This window comes from Miscanthus floridulus, chromosome 7 (genome assembly GCF_019320115.1).
Source record: "Miscanthus floridulus cultivar M001 chromosome 7, ASM1932011v1, whole genome shotgun sequence".
Classification (NCBI taxonomy): domain Eukaryota; kingdom Viridiplantae; phylum Streptophyta; class Magnoliopsida; order Poales; family Poaceae; genus Miscanthus; species Miscanthus floridulus.
In genome coordinates this window covers 44,212,715-44,233,432 of record NC_089586.1, presented here as the reverse complement: position 1 = coordinate 44,233,432, position 20,718 = coordinate 44,212,715, and the positions used below count along the sequence as shown (strand labels likewise).

Below are 20,718 nucleotides of genomic sequence, written 5' to 3'. Positions count from 1 at the left end.
GGACCCTGTGGTCTAGGTGGTGGACGTGAACCCCCCGCTGTGTCTCTGACCTAGGAGTAACTGGAGCACGGGTACGACCAGAGCGGCGAAGCTATGGCTGAGGTGCCTACTTTGTCTCCTTGGCCTGCTCTCCCTCCTAAGTCTGCTTTGCTGGCTGTGGCTCCTGCTGTGACTCCCCCTAAGGCTGACTCTCATCAATAGCCATACACCGTCCTCCAACCATGATAGTCCCAACTGGACCACCATGACGGCGCTCAACCTGCTCTAGTGCAGCCCTCGTAGATGGAGAGAGCTGATCAGCGATCTGGACTCCACTTCTAGCACCTCCTACCTCTGCACACTCTACTGCTGCTACAACTGCGACTGCTCTAGCTGTATCTGCATCTAGATACTTCCGCTTCTTTGTTGCAAGCTTCTTCGTCACCTTGCCTTTTGGATCTATAGGCTGGCGGGGCGGGGGCCTCGGATCCTCATCACCGGGACCACCTCTGTCATTCTTAACATGAGCCATCTGATGGATCTAAAAAAAATATCTATTGCTGACAAAGATCAACTGCCAACTGTCACTTCTGAGGCTTGGCCTCAATCCGTACTCGTGAGCTTGGCCCCTAGTTGACTGACAACTGCAAATAGGACCACAATAGCACCGACTCGCTGCACGATAGAATAGAGGGTATACAAATAATTTTTAATTATTCATCTAGAGATATGAAACCCTAAGAAAGCAAGCAATTAGGCACGAAATTAGAACCGAGGGCTTGCTACCTGACGAACCGGCGATCCAAAAAGCAGGGAAACGACACGCGAGGAACCACCGAGAATTCTAGGGTTAGGGTTCCGGCGAAGCGTAGCGAATCGACAGCTAGGGTTTGCGGCAATGAAATAGAGGCTTGGTGGTGCTAGGTCAGAGGCATGGTGGTGGCGCTGACGCGAGGAGGTGCGGGCACCGGCAGCGTGGAGAAGTGCGGCGGCATTGACGTGGGCAGGCAGCACGGAGCAGAGCTCAGCAGCGACAGGCATGGGCAGGCACGGCGATGTAGGGACACGACGGTGTGGGCGGTGGCAAGGCTCGGCACGGTGGTACATAGGAGCAGCGTGGGCGAGCTGCGAAGGCGTGGCACGGATGGCACGGGCGCGGATGGCACGGGCATGGTGTTCCGGTAGGCGGCGAGGCACGGTTGTGCGGCATGGAGGCTTGGGAACAGACGGCGCGGGTAGGGCGGCGGAGATAGAGCTCGGTGGCAGTAGGATGCGGAATAGGGATAGATCAAACATGCGCGTGACGATTTATAGTGCCCCCACGGAGTTGAAAAGGAAACAGAGAAAAGAGTTGGAATCCCGCATGATTTCTACTAACCGGACGCTCCGGTGACAGCGACCGGACGCTGCCACCTAGCATCCGGTCTATTCCAGAGAGGTCCAAAACCCCTGGAATCATGACTGGACGCGTTCGATCACCACTGACCGGACACAACCAGAGTCTGGTCGATCCTGACTTCATCTTCTTCGCTTGTCCGGACGCTGGATAGCCATCTGACCGGACACTGGGAGAACATTGTTTCAGCATCCGGTCACTCCTTTGCAGCATGTTCACCTCCTATGAACTTATCGGACGCTGGACATTAGAGTCCGGTGCAGCGTTCGGTCACTCTTTTCCCAGCAAATCTTCAAAGTCCTTCGTGCTGCCTGATCTCAATCAAGTCCCAACTCCAATAAGATCCAAATATACACCAATTGGGACTGATATGAGTGACCTCTCTCAAACCCTCAAGTTTTTCAAAAATATTTTGCCTTAGGCTATAATTCCTTTTAAGAAAATAGGCAATAAGAGGGCAATTGAAGATAAATGACAAAGCAACATTCATGCATATGCAATGCAATACTTGAAAATAAATCTAGTTGCTTGTCAAGTTTGATCCAAGGTTAAGCTTCTTCACATGCTTTACGGCGGTTATCTTAGCCTTGTTAGACAAGCCCTATATGCATTACCAAAAATTAAATATGTTGTATATTACAATGCAATGTAAGGGACAACACAAGCTCATTTTTTAGTAAAGTTACTAAAATCAAGAACATTGAGCTCATTCCGCAATCGATAAAAAGTCGCCTCATCTAGCGGTTTAGTGAAGATATCCACCAATTGATCCTCGGTCCTTACACATTCTAATGATATATCATTTTTAGCAACATGATCTCTAAGAAAGTGATGGTGGATATCTATGTGCTTGGTGCGAGAGTGTTGAACCAGATTATTTGCAAGTTTTACGGCACTTTCATTATCGCACAAAAGAGGTACTTTTTCTAGAACTACACCATAGTCTAGCAAAGTTTGTTTCATGTAAAGTATTTGTGCACAACAAATACCCACGGCAATGTATTCCGCTTCGACGGTGGACAAAGCCACACTATTTTGTTTCTTAGAGGACCAAGACACAAGTGATCTACCAAGCAAATGGCATCCTTCGGATGTGCTTTTTCTATCAACTTTGCAACCGGCATAATCCGAATCGGAATAGCCAACTAATTCAAATATAGCTCCTTTGGGATACCAAAGGCCAATGCTTGGTGTGTGCTTAAGATACCTAAGGATTCTTTTTACGGCAATCAAATGAGTTTCCTTAGGATTAGCTTGAAATCTAGCACACATACACACACTAAACATGATGTCGGGCCTAGATGCGGTTAAATATAACAAGCTACCAATCATAGAGTGGTAGAGAGTTTGATCAACCGTGTTACCTCCCTCATCTAGGTCGAGATGTCCATTAGTTGGCATTGGTGTCTTGATTGGCTTACATTCATTCATCTTAAATCTCTTGAGAAGATCATTTGTATATTTCTCTTGAGAGATGAAAACCCCTTCTCTCATTTGCTTGACTTGAAAACCAAGAAAGAATGTAAGTTCTCCAATCATTGACATCTCGAACTCCTTCGACATCAATTCACCAAACTCTTTGTAAGAATCTTCATTTGATAATCCAAAGATGATATCATCAACATACACTTGACAAATGAAGATGTGCCCATCAAGCTTCTTGGTGAATAGTGTGGTGTCGACCTTCCCAATGGTGAAGCCCTTCTCAATGAGGAAGTCCCGAAGGCGCTCATACCAAGCTCTTGGGGCTTGCTTAAGCCCATATAACGCCTTGGACAACCTATAAACATGATTAGGATATCTAGGGTCGTCAAACCTAGGAGGTTGATCAACATAGACTAGTTCATTAATAAAGTCATTTAAAAATGCACTTTTCACATCCATTTGATATAGTTTCATGTCATGATGTGATGCATATGCAAGAAGGATACGAATGGCTTCTAGTCTTGCAACCGGTGCAAAGGTCTCTCCAAAATCCAAACCTTCAACTTGAGAGAACCCCTTTGCAACTAGTATTGCCTTGTTCCTCACAACTACACCTTGATCATCTTGCTTGTTGCGGAACACCCACTTTGTTCCAATGACTCTTGCACCTTTTGGCCACTCTTCAAGAGTCCAAACTTCATTGTGGGTGAAGTTGTTCAACTCTTTATGCATGACATTTATCCAATCCGGATCTTGGAGAGCTTCTTCTACCTTAGTAGGCTCAAAGCAAGAGACAAAAGAGTGATGAGCAATAAATAAAGCAAGTTTTTATGAGTGAGTCATTACACCCTTTCATGGACTCTCTATGATGAGATCTTGTGGATGATCTTATAGTGGAGGTCTATTTCTTCTATTGACCACTTGAGGAGGAGGTTGTGGAGCATCAACATCTTGTGCTTGTACCACCATTTGATCATGGGAGACATGAGCGTCTTCATTTTCTACTCTCCCATCTTTATCACCATCTTGTGGCACACTTGATGAAGAAGGTGGATCAATCACTTGTACATCATTTTCATCATCTTTAGGCTTGATGTCTCCAACCAGAATGTTCTTCATAGCCTCCCTCAATGGTTCATCACCTACATCGTCAAGATTCTCATGTGCTCCTTGGGAGCCATTAGATTCATCAAATTCCACATCATATATTTCTTCAACCAAGCCGGTGGAATGATTAAATACTCTATATGCTTTGGACTTTGATGAGTAACCAACAAGAAAACTAATATCACAACGTCTTTGAAACTTCCCTAGGTGTTGTCGCTTCTTGTAGATGTAGCATTTGCAACCAAACACCCTAAAGAAGGAGACGTCCAACTTCTTCCCATTGAGCAACTCATAAGGTGTCTTGCTAAGGAACTTTTGAAGGAATAGGCGGTTCGATGCATAGCATACGGTGTTGATAGCTTCCACCCATAGAGCTTCGAGGGTGTTGTACTCATCTAGCATTGCTCTTGCAAGAGTGATCAATGTTCGGTTCTTTCTCTAAACTACATCATTTTATTGAGGAGTATATGTTGCGGAGACCTCATGCTTGATCCCAACTTCATCACAATAGGCTTCTATGTTTGTGTTGTCAAATTTCTTCCCATTGTCACTTCTAATCTTCTTGAGCTTTACTTCAAATTCATTTTGTGCTCTCTTGGCAAACTTCTTGAAGCAAGATGCAACTTTGGATTTGTCATGAAGGAAGAATACCCATGTGTATCTTGAATAGTTATCAACAATCACAAGACAATAAAGATTTCCTCCCAAACTCTTGTATGTTGTTGGTCCAAATAAATCCATGTGAAGGAGTTCTAGCACTCTTGTGGTTGACATGAAAGCTTTGGTTGGATGAGTATTTGCAACTTGCTTGTCGGCTTGACAGTGCACTATAAAGCTTGTCCTTCTCAAACTTCACATCCTTCAACTCTCTCACCAAATCATTCTTCATTAGCTTCTTGAGTGAGCTCATCCCAACATGAGCAAGTCTTCTATGCCATAGCCACCCAAGTGTTGTTTTGGTGAATAGGCATGTCTTCAAGTTAGCATCTTCGGAGGTGAAATCCACTAAATATAGGTTGTTGTATCTAAATCCTTTGAATATCACTTGATCATCATCCTTCTTAGATACAACAACTTCCTTCTCGGTGAACAAGCATTGGAAGCCAAGATCATACAATTGTCCAACGGATAGCAAGTTGAAGCTCAATGAAGGAATATAGAGCACATTTGAGATAGAATGATCATTTGATATTGCCACTTTGCCCAATCCTTTAACCTTGCCCTTTGAATTATCTCCAAATGTGATTCTTTCTTGTCCATCTACTTCTTCATCTAGTGAAGTGAACATACGAGGATCACCGGTCATATGTTGTGTGCAACCACTATCAATAACCCAATGACTTCCACCGGTCTTGTAGTTCACCTACACATAAGAGATCAAGCTTTAGGAACCCAAACTTGTTGAGGGCCCTTCACCTTCTCAACAAGTGACTTTGCTACCTAAATTTTCTTAGGCCTATTCTTGTTGGGAGGTCCTAAGAACATGACTTTCATCTTCCCACTAGAATCCTTTTCTAAGCATGTAATGAGCATTGAAGGCAAAAGGTCTAGCATGCTTGGGCAAGGGTTGTGGTGGTGGAGTTTGGCACTCATGGGCAAAGTGACCTTCTTGTCCATACTCAAAGCATCTCTTTGGCTTCGGCTTTGATTTGTGTTGTTGTTGAGCTTGAGCCTTCTTCTCTTGGTTTGCCAAGTGCCCAATGCCACTTCTATCCATCTTCATGACAGGTGTTCATTAGTAGCCTCACTTTGAAGATGCTTGCCTCTTGTGAACTTGCTCAAACCAATCTTGAGATGCTCTTTCTCCAACTTGAGCTTCTTGTTCTCTTCCTTGAGAGCATCATTGTTTTTCTCTTCCTTGAGCTTCTTGTTCTCTTCTTTTAGCTTCTCATTCTCAAGCATCAAATCACCATCATGATCAAGAGTTTCTAGCACAATAGTGTTGTGGCTTTTGATCTCTTCAAGATATTTCTTGAGCTTTTCATTGTCATTCTTGAGCTTGACAAACTCATCATAATCATCGGCCTCAACCACTTGCTTGCCCTTGCTACTAGAACTTTGCTCAATGCTCTCAATGATCAAATCATCACATGATGTAGCTATATCAATCTTAACAACATTGTTAGTAGCATCATGTGGCTCATGGATAAGAAATTCTTGAGCAATGACAAGATTATCATGATTAATCTTAAGAGTAGTGTATTCTTCTTTTAGCTTGTTGTGGCTAGTGATGAGCTCTTTGTGCATCCCCTCAAGTTTATCATGATTTATCTTTAAGCTCTTTCTTAGAAGATTTGAGCTCCTTGAGTTTGGATGATATAGCATCATTTGCTTCTCTAAGCTCAACACTAGCCTTTTCCGCTATATCACATTTTGCTAAAAGTGAATCATTCTTAGCTTCTAGTTTTTCATTCTTAGCTCTACTCTTTCTAATGATCTTAGTGTATTAATTTAACAATTTAACAAGATCATCATAAGAAGGTGATTCATATTCATCATCATCACTATCGCTATCATCATTGCTAGCATGTTTATCACCACTACTATCATCATTTGATACCTTGCGACCACCCTTGGCCATAAGGCATAGGTGTGTAGGGGATGATGACGGTGGTGGCGGTGAAGATGATGAAGAGTCAATAACAATGGCGGCCACCTTTTTGTTGTCACTATCATCATTGGATGAGCCACTAGATGAATCAATGTCCGTAAGCCAATCACTGATGATGTATGCCTTTCCACTTTTCTTCTTCTTGTGGAAGTCCTTCTTCTTGCCATCTCTCTTCTTGTATGGCTTGTTCTTCTTCTTCTCATCTTCTTCTTCATTGCTTGAGTCATCTTTCTTGCCCTTGTACTTGTTCTTGTACTTGTCTTTCTTGGGCTTTGTGCATTGATGTGCTAGATGACCAAGTTCTCCACAATTGTAGCAATCCATCTCCGAGATTGGCTTCCTTCTAGAGCTTGTGAAGAACTTCTTCTTCTAGCCATCAAACTTGATGCCACTCTTGTTGAGCTTCTTTAACATCTTGGCGGTTCTTTTCACCATGAGAGCAAGGCTTTCATCATCACTTGAGCTCTCATACTCAAGCCTTGCTTTGCCCTTCTCTTGGCTAGCTTTGAATGCTAAATCTTTTTCTTTTTTCTTTGTAGAGGATGATCCATCTTGAGGTGTGATGTGCATGTACATCTCATGAGCATTGATCTTTCCCAAGATTTGTGTTGGTGTAGTGGTGGAAAGATCACCTTGATGAAGCACGGTCACAATATGCCCATATTTGTCAATGGGGAGGACACTCAAGATCTTTCTTACAACATCGGATGGTTGCATTTGAGTGAGTCCAAGCCCATTGACTTCCTCTACAAGAACATTCAAGCGTGAATACATTTCATTAGCACATTCTTTAGGAAGCATCTCAAAAGAGTTAAGCTTTTTCATGACAAGATGATAGCATTCCTCATGCTCACTCTTTGTTCCCTCATAGAGCGCACAAACGTCCGACCATAGTGCATGGGCGTCTTTGTGGTTCCTCACCCGGTTAAACACATCTTTGCAAAGGCCTCTAAAGATGGTGTTTTGAGCCTTTGCATTCTATTTCTCATAATTCACCTCATCGCCTTGTAGGTGTGTAGCATCCCGAGGTTTTGGGAAGCCTTGTGAGGCAGCTCTAAGTATTCCAACATCTAGAGCTTCTAAGTACGCCTCCATGCGAATTTTATAATATGGAAAATCATCCCCCTCAAAGATAGGAGGAGGTCCATCCCCGTGAGACATCTTTCTCTAGGTAGTTAAGCCTAAATACATGAGCATGAGGCTCTGATACCAATTGAAAGGATCAAGATGCCCAAGAGGGGGGTGAATTGGGCTAATTCTAAATTTCTTTGCAATAATTAAATCCTACGGTTAGCCCAATTAACCCTTTGTGCCTAGAAAGTGTTTCTAATGTTCTACCGCACAAAAAGTCTTACAACCTAAGTTCCAATCCTACTCTAGCATGGCAATTCTATGAATGTAAAGACAAGTATTGAATTGCTCAAAGTAAAGAGAGAAGGAGGAATGCGGCGATGTTTTGCCGAGGTATCAGAGAGTCACCACTCCCCACTAGTCCTCGTTGGAGCACCCACGTAAGGGTGTAGCACCCCCTTGATCCGCACAAGGATCAAGTGCTCTCTACGGGTTGATTCTTTGACACTCCATCACAGTGAATCACCCACAACCGCTCACAACTTGAGTTGGGTCATCCACAAGCACCACCAGATGATTATCAAGCTCTCAATCACCACCAAGCTATCTAGGTGATGGCGATCACCAAGAGTAACAAGCACGAACTCTCACTTGACCATGACAAGCCTAATGAGAAGAGTGGATGCACACTTTGCTACTCTTGATCTCACTAATGAGGGCTCTCTTTGGGATTCTCAAATCTCAATCACCTCACTAGGACCTTGCTCTTCTTGGCACTCTCAAAGGTGTTTTTCAACTGTTGGAATGAGCAAAAGTACCCCCACACATGAATGAAGGAAGTATTTATAACATGGGCTGAAAAACGAACCGTTATGTGCCTCTGTGGGGTGACCGAACGCTCCGGTCAGTTCACCATGAACTCTAGTGATCAAGTAGTGACCGAACGCTGGACAGCGTCCGGTCAGCACTAACCGGACGTGTCCGGTCATGATTTTCCCTCTCTAGAACCTTACTGGTGTCGACCGAACGCTGGGACTCAGCGTCCGGTCACTTCACCTCTCAGCGTCCGGTCATTTCCAGATGACTTCACCTTGATCAAATGAACTGACCGGACTCTGCACCAGCATTCGGTCACACCGAAGCTAGCGTCCAGTCAGTACTTGACCCTCCATTCACTTCCAACTCTCGATCATACATGAATGAAGTTTGCTCCAATGGATCTAAGGGCTATTTTGGAGCTACCTAGTGCTAGATTTAGCAAGTGTGCACCACACCTAACTCACTAGACTCATCTAGGTCAAGCAACCCGTCCATACCCCCCTTAATAGTACGGCCAAAGGAAAAACAAAGTCCTAAACTACTCTAAGTGTCTCTTCAACACCAAACGACACTTAAAACTAGTCCATCCTTAACCTTGTTGTCCATCCTTTGAAAACCAAAATGATTTCCATCGTAGGGGCATGACCACCATGATTGCCCAATCGATCTCCATTACCGTGACCTAACTTAATTGCCTCTGCAAAACACACGTTAGTCACAGTAATCACGTATTGTCATTAATCACCGAAACCCAACTAGGGACCTAGATGCTTTTAGATAGAAACCACAATAAATATGCCATTGAGATTGCACTAGTCTCAATTGGATCTACTCTATTTTATATTGGAAGGAAGGGAGTAATAATATATATCGAGCAAACATGACAAAATTCACCAAGAATATAACTAGTATATGTCATATGACCTGAAAACTTCCAAGTCTCGTTGAAAGGAAAAAAAGAACTTTTATGCCTCTTGTCTTGTAGCTAAATGGAGAAAAGTAGGAGGATCGTCATTTCATGAAGGCAGGCTATAGGACTATTGAGATGGCTGCGATTGATGTGTTTGCTAGACACGGCTGGCGATTTAGCAACAGAATTGCTCTTTAGTCTTTTCTTTTTGAGAATTTTGTTGTATTCATGGCTCAAAACTTCATGTTTGAGATTCCTTGGACTTTGTTTTTCTCGCTTGTAATAATGAACAGCCATATACATTAGTCGATGCAGAAGCTGGGATATTAGTATATTCCCTTTTCTAAAAAAATGGAGAAAAGTGCTCAATTATATACGTGCAGAACGAGCATTGTAGCTTGTAGAGTAGTGAAATTTTTGTGAACACAAAGGTCACTTGCATTGCTTTTGATCGATAGAGGCACAGTGGCGAATCTAGGATTTTAGCTTAAGGTATGCCGCCCAAAAAATTTCATATATAATTCGGTAAATTCATTTTACCAATTCAGTAATAATTTAAAAATTGACAACATAATTTGGTATATATGCACTAAGTAACACAATAAGGCTTAAATTCATGTATTAAGTTGAAACCATCCACTAAATACAATATAAATAGTTCAAAAGCCATATCGATAATTAAAATATAGGCATAATAAGTATCAGAGACTTACGATGCTATTTTTCTGAGGGTTTTATTCGACGTTTTCGAAGGGACATAAATATCTTGATTATATCATCTTCATTAACTTCAAAGAAAATATCATGCTCAACGAAAGTGACTAGACAATCATCTAAAACGATATCTCCCATCTTATTTCGTGACTTTGTTTTCACTAAAACCATTGGAGAAAATACCCATTCAACACTTGTCGTTACCATGGCTAGAAGCAATTTCCTCAATTACTCTCTCATGAGTTGTGAGACCCAGCCCATTGGGCCAGTTGGGCTAGACCGAATTCATGACACTGTAGCGATGAGGTGTCGTAGTTTGGGGGGGGGGGGGGGTACTGTAGCATCAGCGCAGTATTCCAAGTTTAGTCCCATAACAGAAATGAACCAATGCTAGACCAGCTTAAAAGCCTGGACCTGAGAGGCTGTTAACTTCGGATTGAGCCTTTTGCGCGAAGTGAGGATGAAAACACAAGAGAGTTAATTAGCAGATGTGGTTCATTTAACGTGTAGAGTGGATCTTAGCCGTCTTTCCGGGTCGGGGCATTACATGAGTCTGCTCTTCGACAACTGGTTCAATTGGATCAGGGATCTGGGGAACGATTAGATGTAGCAACTACCGCCGCTGCCTTCTTCGCTGCATGCTTTTGAAAAAGAGATGCAATATCTATGTTTCTTTTCATTACTACACAAATATTAAAAATCATGATGCTAAATAATTAAATAATTTATTAATTGTGATGTTATCAAATAGCACAAGAGATTAGACTAGGGGAACTGGGAAAGTGTGGTGTACTCATCGCGTCTCAGGCATCAGGCTGTCAGGGTGTCCGGCGACGCTGTGACCGTCCCCTCGCTCTGGCCGTTCGTCGCCTTCGATCGAGATTAGATTTGAGAAAAGTTGTTTAGGCCCACTCACTCCGTTCGTCGTGTGGTCAGTGTGGCCGTGTGGGCCTGCGTGTGCCTGTGTTGCGTTTCGTGGCGTGATCCATTCGTGGGTGACCAGTGCCTTCTTTGCTGCGTGGGCCACCTCAAGTGGGACGTTCGCGGTGGCGTGATCCATTCCAAGTAAGTTTTTTCCTTTTTTTTACAAATACAAATGCTTATACGTATATATAATAGTATATTCACCGGTGCCGCAGGGTATGCCAATGCATACCTGGCATACCCTATGCCTCCGCCACTGGATAGAGCCCTCCCTATATGGTTGATTGGTTGTCCATACAAGAATCACAACTAAACTACACACCGTGCTTAAACGGGCACTTGTATATATATGTCCAGTAGCGAAATAAGGCTAAAAGCAAATCCTTTTCAACAAGGGATTAAGCATGGCAAAATGTGCTCACAAATGTGGCGCATATATAATAATAGTCATCGGCAAGCGGTAGCATCCGTGCCACGCGTGCGGCCAGCAGTCAAAGCCCCCAAAAGCTACGAAGTTTTTGGGCCATCGATCTAATTCAAACGTGTAAGGGCACGTACAACGGCGTGCTGGCTATCGTCTCCGAGCTTTCAATTTTGTAGAAAACTCCCCCCCCCCTCGCTACAGTAAATGAGGAGAGATAACGAAGCCATCGCATGGTGAGACGACAGCAAGCGCTCGTGCTCCTAGGCGAAGAAGACGGCCAGCCGCGCGTTGTATGGAGCCGCCGTCTCCGGTCGACGCTACACGGATCCTGCTGCGCGTGCAGGGTGAAGATTGCGTACCTAATCTCCCGCCATATATGTTTAGTCTTTGCTATTTTTTCTTGCCTCGACAGTCTTTGCCGCCCTTGCGCGCCTTCACCGGGAGCCGCCCCTTCCCTCTCTAGTGCTGTGTAGCAAGATGTCATTGGTTTCAAAGAGGAAGGCTGCGATTCCTTCGAAGAACAAGGCAACGGCGGCGATGGCGGTGGCATCAGCGATGAGGGCGGCTACGGCTACGAGCAGAGTTCCTCACGGAAGTGGCTTGGCCCCTGCACCCAACCTCACCGGTCTCAGTAATGGCACGACAGTGGCATTCGTTGGTTGCGAAAGCAGCTCGTTCCCAGCACCCAACCCCTCTACAAGTTCAATTCATCCTCAATCCATGGCAGACGACTTTGATTCTTCACCTATCCATGGCAGACGAGGTTTCCTAGTCGGATTTGGCGCAGTTGGCTCTTCACTTGGTAGATGTGGTAGCTCCATCGGTCCAAGTTCCCCTCTGTTTGGGCATCAATCCAGTTGGGATCCTACATGGTAATTCCAAAACAGAAATGCTACACAACACACATGTGTTTTAGCACAGAAAAACACATGGATTTTTTTATGGCTCTCCCTCTCCCGTCCTCTCCCTCTCGGTCTCTCATGAGGCGCGGCCACGCCTCCAGCGACGGCATCGCTCCCGCCATCGTCGCCCCCGTCGGCGCACCAGCACCCCCCCTCTATCCCCTGTGCGGGTGAGTCCTTGCAGTCTCTTCTCTTCCCCTCCCTCCGCGCGCATCTCTCTCCCTCTCTATCTCCTGATGCGGCGCCACAGCGGCCAAGCCCCACGGTGGCCACTGTCTGACGCTGCCGCGCGCTGCTACGGCCGAGCATCTGGTGGTGGGCGCACCTACGGTGCAGCGGCCCCTATCCCTTCCTCCTGTCGCGCACGCGTCGCCGGCCATGGCAGTGGCGGTGGCGGCGGCGGATCTATGATTTGACCTTCCATATAAAAAAAATTTATGATCTATGATCTGTGATCTGTGGAGGCTGGAGAGACTGGAGGTAGAAGAATGGTGGATGTTGTTGGATCTTCATTCTATGGTGCAAAAAAATTCATGTGTTGAAACTGCATAAAACACATGGTTGTGTAGTAGACTGACTCTTCCAAAAATATTTGCTAATTTTCCAACTCATATGTTTACATGTGTTGCTGCTTGTTTTTTTGCTGGAAGTATGTAATTAGGTATGCACTGTGATACTATTTTTAGTTACTGATAGTGCTAATATATTTTGGGACAGCAACTGCAAGATCTATTTATTCAGTTCAATAGAATTGATAACTGAATATGTACAATCACTGATCACTGAATTTTTTTCTAGCTACTGAATGTTTTGAGTTTAATAGAATTGATGTTGAATGTGTTCAGTCATGATCACTGAATTGATAACTGAATGTGTTTAGTCAATCAGGAGGTGGTATTATTTCTACTTGTGTTTTTGGTGTAGTATTTCTGCTATCAGTGGTAACTGAATGTTCAGTCAATAGAGCTGCATGTTTCTCCTAAGCATAAATAGAAAGTAAGACAATTGTCATTTTTCCTTAAAAAAAAGAGCGTACCCAGTGCAGAGAGCTCCCGCTCTGTGCGGGGTCTGGGAAAGGGTGTCAGTGGCAAGCCTTACTCTCGCCTGTGCAATGCGAGGAGACAGCGACTCGAACCTAGGACCTTTCGGTCACAGGCGGTAAGACTCTACCGCTTGCACCAGGCCCGCCCTTCACAATTGTCATTTTTCCTGGTTTCACAAAATTAAATAGAAAAAAAGCTGATTCTATCTCTTCTTAAAATATGACATTTGGAGTTTTAAAAGGAAGCTACTGTCTGTTAGTTTGATAAATACATATCTAGCAAATGGATACAAGTTCAGTAAGAAATTTGATAAGAAATATATACTGCTTAGTTTCCTATGAGTATTACTGATTTCTTGTATAACTCTTGCAGGGACAACAGCACACATCCCCTAGTGGATTTATGGGTTTATTCAACAACCAACCCCAATTATCACATAATTCTCATTTTGTTGGTGCTCCATCTCATTATGGACCTTTCAAGGCACCAAGGCCTGTTGATTTTGGCGTCAGTTTTGCCTCAATGGATGCACCACAGCCTAACAACGGTGGAAGTTCATCTCAAGAAGTGGAAGTTTTATCTGACTAGCAGGCTATTGACGTTGATAGCGATACTGAGAATGTTAGGATTGAGAAGCGGATCATGTGGACACCAGAAGAAGATGAGAAATTGATGAGTGCTTGGTTGAAAAATTCAACAGACTCATCTGTTGGAGCCAATAGGAACAACGAGCACTATTGGGGTGATGCTGTTAAGTCATACAACAGGACTATCCCGTCACATAGGAAAAGAAATTCAAAGCAAGCTAAGGATCGTTGGCACAAGATTAATAGGTGGACTGATCTATATGAATGTGCATATTTGAAGGCTCACAGACTATTCACAAGTGGCTATTCTGATCAGATATGGATTGATGCAGCAGACAAGTTCTATTTAGTAGACAACAAAAGGTCAAAGCTAGGGCCCTTTGTCCTAAAGAATGTTTGGAAAATATGCCGAGAGGTGCCAAAGTGAAAAACATACAATGAAGACCTAAGGAATGCACGTAAAAGGAAGTCATATCACATTGAAGGAAAAGTGGATGAAGATGATGATATTGAAGAAATGCCAGAGCGACCTATTGGACAGAAGGCAGCCAAAAAGGCCGCTCTTGCTGAAAAAAGGAAGTCCAAAGGATCAAATTTGGATGATAATGGAAAATCAAAGGAATCGACGATTGATGTGGAGAAGCTTAACAAATTTAGAAAAATCCAGGAAGATTTAAATGCAAACCGCATGAAGGTACTAGAACCGCAAAAGAAGTTATCATCCGAGAAGCTTGAAACCACGAGACTGGCACATCTTACAGCTAAGGAGACCACAGAGGTAAAAAGGCTTGAGAAGGAATCAAAGATGATGCAGGCTTACAACACTCTCATCTCTCAAGATACAAGTTCAATATCCGATGAAGAAAAAGCTGAGCGTGTTGCTGCCATGAAGTGTTTTAGGATCACTTTATTTTCTGAAATGACCTAGTCAGGTATGCACACATTCTGCAATTCTATTTTTTAGTTACAGGACAGCTGATAACTGATAACTGAATGTTTTCAATTATAGGATAGCTGATAATTTTTCAAGAGGAAACCACGGTAAGTTGTCTTTTGTTGGACAGCAGGGAAATTCTATCTTTTGCAGAACCAATGTCTTTTGCTTGTGTTACAGGACAGCTTGAATCCTGTCTTTTGCTTGTGTCCTATGCCTTGAAACATTCTGCTAGTTCTGTTAGTAATCAGTTGTACGGAACCTGCCGTATGGAACCTGCTGTGTGAACCTGTCAAATGTTTGCATGTCTCCCTATGTGAATGTGTCAAACTGCATGTCTCTTGAATTTTGAGTTACCTGCATGTCTCTTGAATTTTCAGTTACCTACATGTCACTTGAATTTTCAGTTCCCGTAGTGTCACCTATCTACATGTATCCTATGTGAAACAGTCCACTGTCTGCATGTCTCCTTGTCAAACTGTCCACCAACTCTATGAATCTCCATCCAGTCGTAGGCAGTGTTTTCCTAAATGCTAAACGGTAAACAGTCGGTCACCTACCGTTTAGCCATTATTCGGGCAAAACGTCCCATTAAACGGGCTAAACGGTCAATTAAATGGGGTAAACGGGTGATTAAACGAAAATGGCACACCACCGTGTAGCGTTTACACGGTGTTTAAATGGGTTAAACGACCGTTTAGGTGAATAAAGGTCGTAGGTTGCAGATTATAAAAAGGTGGCTTGACGCCATTCAGTTGGCATATGATCTGTAGTTGTTTTTCTCCAGTACTATGGAACCACTTCCATCAGCCGATGATGAAGATGATCTACCAGAAGCCGATGACTTTGATCCTACAGAGGTGTTCACCATGGAAGATTTTCTAGCGGAGGATGAAATCGTAGAAGAATTTGTGAGGAAGATTGGAGATGGATTGAAGGCCGACATTGAAGGAGGAACATCGTCTGTGACTCATCGACGACGACAGAGTGGACCAAGGAGGTACATACCAAGGCAGCGAGAAGCAGGTCATGATGATCTTGTTGCTAATTACTTTTCTGCAAATCCTATCTACACCGATGAGATGTTCCATCGAAGGTTTCGAATGAATAAATCGTTATTCCTGCGCATCGTGGAAACTCTTAGCAATTGGGATCCTTATTTTACCAGAAGAACTGATGCAACTAGTAGGGAGGGACATTCACCCCTTCAGAAGTGTACCACGGCAATCCGGATGCTAGCATACGGCTCACCGGCTAACCAACTTGATGAGGTACTAAAATTTGCCGCAAGCACTTGTTTGGAGATTCTAGAAAAATTTGTCGTAGGGATTATTGAATGTTTTGGTCAAGAGTACCTATGCCCTCCTACAAGCGATGAACTAGAAAAAAATTTACAAGAAAATGAGGCTCGTGGTTTTCTAGGAATGTTGGGAAGCATCGATTGTATGTATTGGGCATGGAAGAATTGTCCGAAAGGTTGGGCAGGCATGTTCACATGTGGTGACAAAGGTGCTCCTACTATGATCCTTGAAGCAGTGGCATCTCATAATCTTCGTATATGGCATGCTTTTTTTGGTACCGCCGGGTCTCAGAACGACATTAACGTCCTAAACAAGTCACCACTGTTCATCAATATCCTAAAACGGGAAACTCCAAGGGTACAATACACCGTAAGTGGAACACAATATGATATGGGCTACTATCTTGCTAATAAAATATATCCAAAATGGGCGGTCTCGTGAAGACAATATCAGCCCCTCAGACGGATGAAGACAAATTGTTTGCATTGAAGCAAGAAGGGGCGAGGAAGGATGTTGAATGCGCATTTGGCATATTGCAATCCCGCTTCAATATTGTTTGTCGACCATCAAGGTTATGGAAGCAGGGGGACGTTATCAACATAATGCAAGCTTGTGTTATCCTTCAAAATATGATAGTGGAGGATGAGAAGGAATTAGTTAGAGTTTCCTTGGATTTGAATGATAATGCAAGTGCGACGATAGTGCTCCTACTTGAAGTGCATAGAAGTGATAGCCCCAATCCATGCTTCGCGGCTGTACTTAGAAGGAATTCCGCTATCCGAGCACAGCCAACACATAGACAACTTAGGAATGATCTTGTTGAGCATATATGGCAATGCTATGGAAACAAAGAAAATTAGACATAAATGGTTTAATCATATTTCATTTATCGAGACGAAGATCGTATGTTATATTTGATTTATGAAATATATTATATTACATTATATATATAATATATGATTTACTTTGCCAGATTTGTTTTGGATCAATTAGCAACACAATGGTGTATAGAAATGATATTCATAATTGATCATGGATATATGCAAGCAAGCATTAAACGATTTGTAGACAGTCAAACAGACAACAGTTGTCTGTGGGTTGTATGAGCTGTCTGTCCATCTGTGTCGTAAATTCCAAGAACTTACAGACATCAGCTGTGTCACTATTGTACGTGCCCTAATAGAACACTAGAGAGTGAGACTCTGAACGAAAAAAAACAATGCTGGAAAAAGCAGCGCCACTTCTTAGGGCCTGTTTGGAATGGAGGAAAAGAAAACAGAGGAACGAAAAAAAAATAGGAAATAAGGATATATGAAGTGAGAAAATAGAGGATTGGAAAACCGCAGGAAATATGTGAGAAGAGGTGTTTGGAACGCAGGAATTATAACATATGAATATGAAAAATGAGACTAATAAAATAGCATTTCACACAATAATTTTCTCTGAATTAAAAGCTGCATGTAAATGATTTTGTAAAGGTGGCAATTCCTCTTCAATCACTATTTAGGTCTGGTCCATAGACCTAGTCCATTCACAGGCTCTTCACGCACGAACAGTCCAGTATACGTCCTTATCCTCTTCTATCCTTCCCCTTCCTCTCATGTCTCTCATGGCTGTAGTTGTTCTCTGTTCTACTCTCGATCTCTCCAATCAAGAAGCTAGTAGCTCTAGCACATGGCAAATAGAACAGGCAACAGGGTGGGCTACTGCTAGTCTTTGGGGTGCACTCTAGGGCTCTTTAGACAATGAAAGCGCGAGACGGCTCGGTCCATGACACCATTAACGACTCCAGAGTGCTCAAGGTAAGCACTCTCGTTAAGTAGAGAGCTGTGCGAGTGCTAACGATTTCCTTGGGTTGGATTGGATTCTTTTTTCCCTGTGTTTTGCCACTGAGACCAATCCTTTCCTCTAGAACGTGGAAGTTGCTTTCCTCCATTCCAAACGCTACGTGACATCAGCAAAATAGAGGAAGGGGATTCCTTTGAAATTCGTGTGAAGATCCTCCATTCCATACAGGACCTTATTGGATAAGGACCTTTCTTAAAGGCGTTAAAGCATCCATGCCCCGTTGTCTTGCACAGAAACTTGTTTGCATGATTGGCGTGCATGGCCGCACACCCATCGGCCGTCGCTTTGCAGCACTTAACAAGGTTCAGTACCATCGTTCGCCAGAGACGCCAACCGGCCCTGGCTATCGAGTGCCCAATGAATTAGAACTGTGACCGGACAGACGAAGAACACATGTTTTCCACATTCGTGCAAGAGAATCCTAGTGGCTCTGTTTTTTTTCTACAACACATGGCCCCATTTGGCTTATCCCATATTCGGTTTGTTCGGCTTGTTTTTTCAGCCGGAACAGTGTTTTTCTCTCACAACAATTCAGCCAGAACAGCGTTTTTCAGCTAAGATTCAGCAAGCCGAATGTGGCCTAAGCTAGGTCAAACCAGTTTATGCTTACTATGTGTCTCCTCAATTTATGCATTTTTTAGGGAAATTTTGCTCAGGGACACTGAAGAATGGCGTTATTTGCCGCCGGACACCGCCAACTCGCTTATTGGCTCAGTACCATTATGAATCACGGTTTATTTGGCAGAAGACACCGCAGTCATTACTTTACTCTTTTATGTCATTTTGGAGAGAGAAAATTTTGAAAATGACGCTCAATGCCCCTGGTTGAACCAGACTGTGTCGGTCAAAGGCACACATCCCCTTTGTTAAACCCTAACCCCTTCGCACTCAGCCACAGGCGCCGCCGCATCTCTTACCGCATCCACTAAGCTCCGGCGATGACCTGGCTTCCGCCGCCTCCTCCGACACGGCTCGCGCCCGTGGTTTGATGGACGTCTGAGGATGGTGTCGTCGGGAAAAGTGAAGCGCTTGCGGCCAAGTGTAGATTCCCCTTCGAAGGGGCTCAATCTAGCATGGGTTCCTGAAGGGTACGCCCTGTTCTTCCCCTTTTCTCTCGTTTCCTTTTTCCCCGTTTGCTTGTTGTGGTTGGATTTGTCTTGCTCATCTTAGTATTTGTTGGGCCGAATCTAGGGATTTCATGGTTTCTTGTTGTCCATTTTTTAGGATGGACATTAGTACCTGCCTGCCAGATTGATGTGCGGGACCACTCCGAATCTTAATTCCTCTTACAGCTGATTTCCAACTAGTGGTTGATAGGGACACTATGAATTTGAAGGATCTTACTAACGATGTAGCAGCTAAGGTCGCTTGCGGAGCTAATCAGGGCTTGAATCTATGTTTTTACAACAAGCTGAGAAAATGTTACTCCACTCTTAGTACTGACTCCATGCTGATGGATGCTATTGACATGTATTGGGATCTAAGGAAGCTGGTTGTGTATGTGGGGGTGTATGACACGGTTGCAGTTGCATATAGTCAGAGTGTTTCTACTGATGAGGCAGTACCTGCTCTTGAACCCCCTGTTCAAGCAGGTGACCATGATGATGCAGAGCCAGATCCTTGTGATGATGTTTGTGATGACAGCACTGATACTGATGGAGAGATGAAAAGTGTTCCAATGTCAAAGAAGAAAAGAAAGGAGGTAGCTGATGATGATGTGTCTTGGGAAGAAGATGAAGAAGAATATGTGGGGGTGAATGATGAAAACCATTACATGTCTAGCCTTAATGATGATAATGCAGGTACAGATGTTGATGCTTATGACTCTGACAGTAGTGGTAAGGATGATCTTTATGTTGATGATGAAGCTGGTTGTGAAGTTTTTGAACATGTCACTGACTTAGAAAACCCAACCATAGCTTGTGGGGTCACATTTGAGGATGGGGATACCTTTAAGAGAGCAATTAGGCAATTTGCAGTACTAAATGAGTTTGAAATTGCAGCTCTTTACAGTGAGTCAACAAGGTACAGAGGGATCTGCAAGGGTTCAAAGAGCAAGAAGAGGAGGTGTAAGTGGAGGATTCATGCATCTCAGCTGCAAGATGGCAAAACTTGGCAGGTATGCTATTGAATCATTTTTGTTATTGAACTGATAGGATGGGTTACTAAATGTGAATTTTGTGAACATGTTTGTTTTTGTTGTTTAACTGCTTTGCAGATAAAGAAGATGTATGAGAAGCATACTTGTCCAAGCACATCCAAACTACATCAAAATTGTATGGCTAACAATGCCTAGGTGAGGGACTAGGATAATTGACATCCTCAGAGAGGAACCGACAATAGGGGCAGCAGCATTGAAGAAAGACCTGGAGAAGAAGTATAACATTACTTTGTCATACTATGTGGTCTTTGATGGCAGACGGATGGCTCTAGAAGAAATTAATGGCAAGTGGAACGACAGTTTCGATGATGCCTTCAGTTTCAAGGCAGAGGTTGAGAGAACCAATCTGGTAGCATTGTGGAAATTGAATGGGAAAATGTGGGAAAGAAGATGAGATTCTAAAGGATGTTTGTGGCACTGAAGTCATGTGTTGATGGATTCTTGAATGGATGCAGACCCTTCTTGGGAGTTGATTCAACAGTGCTAACAGGGAGGTGGAGAGGACAGCTAGCCTCTGCATCAGCAGTAGATGGAAACAACTGGTTGTTTCCAGTTGCTTATG

General features: G+C 43.5%; 1 long non-coding RNA gene and 2 pseudogenes across 1 annotated transcript; all 3 read left to right on the top strand.

The window, feature by feature from the left end:
• The first annotated feature begins 912 nt into the window (after nucleotides 1-912).
• On the top strand, nucleotides 913-14,840 carry LOC136465441 (glutathione S-transferase T3-like; annotated as a pseudogene).
• Nucleotides 14,841-15,637: 797 nt separating this feature from the next.
• LOC136465440 (uncharacterized) lies at nucleotides 15,638-17,007 on the top strand (annotated as a pseudogene).
• A 1,738-nt stretch (nucleotides 17,008-18,745) lies between these two features.
• On the top strand, nucleotides 18,746-20,476 carry LOC136463128 (uncharacterized). The gene is made up of 3 exons (XR_010760918.1): nucleotides 18,746-19,083; nucleotides 19,999-20,114; nucleotides 20,214-20,476. It is a non-coding gene; the product is annotated as an uncharacterized lncRNA (long non-coding RNA).
• Nucleotides 20,477-20,718: the final 242 nt, after the last annotated feature.